Here is a 1,692-nt window from a genome sequence, read left to right as displayed (position 1 = left end):
TGTTCCCGATAAACACCCCTTTCAAGTGACATGGGCGGATAAGATGTGAATAATCGACACCGTCTTCGACAGAAACAAAGTTAGCGTGATCGCCAAATGGATTGGTGATGTTATTTGGTTTAACAGTTGGGATCGGGAGTGTTCCATTCTCAATCATGTCTTGGATTTCGTGCTTCAGTCGATAGCACCTTTCAGTATCATGGCCTTTCCCTTGATGAAAGGCACAGTAGGCATTTGGTTTATACCATTTACCTTGTTGATCAGCGGGAGGGTCCGGAGTTGAACCAATAGGCTTCAGCTTTCCTTGGGCTATGAGCCTTTGGAGAGCGTATGTATAAGTGCATCTCATATCGGTGAATACCCTCGGAGCTTGGCGCGGAGGCCTTTTTGACTGTCCATCTAAGAGATTGACAGTTTCAACAAAGTGGGCCGCTGCTGGTGCTTTTGCTTTAGATGACGAGGCCCCTTGGTATCCTTTTGGCTTCTCAGCTTCAGCCATTCGGACATCATCCTCTACCTTTATCCCGATTCTTATCAATTCTTTGAAAGAACCAAAATTCTGTATTTCGAGCATTACGGTAAATAGATCGTAAATTCTTCACGAACTTATCTACCATTTCAACTTCATCGGGCTTCTTAGCTAGTTTCACGCTTTCAGCGCGCCATCTTGCGAGGAATTCAAAAAACCCTCTTTTTTCCTTCTCGTGTCATTACTTCCAAAGTCCTTATGTTGGTTTGAATCTCAACATTGTCAAGATAGTGCTTACGAACTCCACCGTAATATCTTCGAAAGTGGGGAAGTTCTTAAGGTCAAGATTATAGAACCACGCCTTCGGGTGTTCATCCGTAGATTGGGCAAAAATTTCGAGAGAGCATGTCAAAGGTACTCCCTTCAGTGCTAAGTACCCTTTATAGGTCTTAACATGGTGGACCGGATCTTGATGCCCTTGAACTTTGGGATGTCGGTGAGTACCATGTTCGTGGGAAACTTATCTGAATCGGGCATAGGCCCTAGCATTCTCATAGTGAATGTTCTTCCCCTGGGAGAGTTTCAAACGGTCTTCGATGAACTTGAACCGTTTCTCCAGATCAGTCAGAGGTGGGGTAGATGGAGGGGAATCTTCACTCAGCTTAGATTCGCTTGCATCCATTCGAGTCATCATGAGGTTCATGGCCTCAGTGAGCTTGTTAACAGCATCTTCCATTGCTTGACGTCGGGTTTTTGGCGGCCTTTCTACAAGAAAACCCCGTACTGAGTCAATATTTAAAGTAAGAGCCCCTGCACACTTGACTCAAACAAAGACTCGACTTGAGACTGACTAACCAAAGGTTCGACTCACGGTTGGATTTAGACCTTGGTTCATTTTAGACTCGACAAAACGACATGACTCAAACTGTCATGGCACGATTCTAAACTGGACTCGGTGTGACTAAACCCGTGATTGGACTAACATAGCCCATAGGTTCGGATGAAACGCCCTAAATGGCCTAGCTTGGGCGTTTCTGTGGACTATCCTAGACCAAATGGTCGACCAACATGACTCAAGGCCCAAGAGGTGAGCTTGGGTGACCCAACAAGGTCGTGTTCTAGACTCTTAGAATGAAACACACCCGGCCTAACACGGCCATGACCCGGACACGACTTGACGCATTTCATGCTTGGTTGAGGTTCGAGAGGCATTTTGGATTGAT

The sequence above is a fragment of the Silene latifolia genome, unplaced genomic scaffold, assembly GCF_048544455.1.
Source record: "Silene latifolia isolate original U9 population unplaced genomic scaffold, ASM4854445v1 scaffold_79, whole genome shotgun sequence".
In the NCBI taxonomy this organism is placed as follows: domain Eukaryota; kingdom Viridiplantae; phylum Streptophyta; class Magnoliopsida; order Caryophyllales; family Caryophyllaceae; genus Silene; species Silene latifolia.
Note: the sequence above shows the minus strand (reverse complement) of the source record.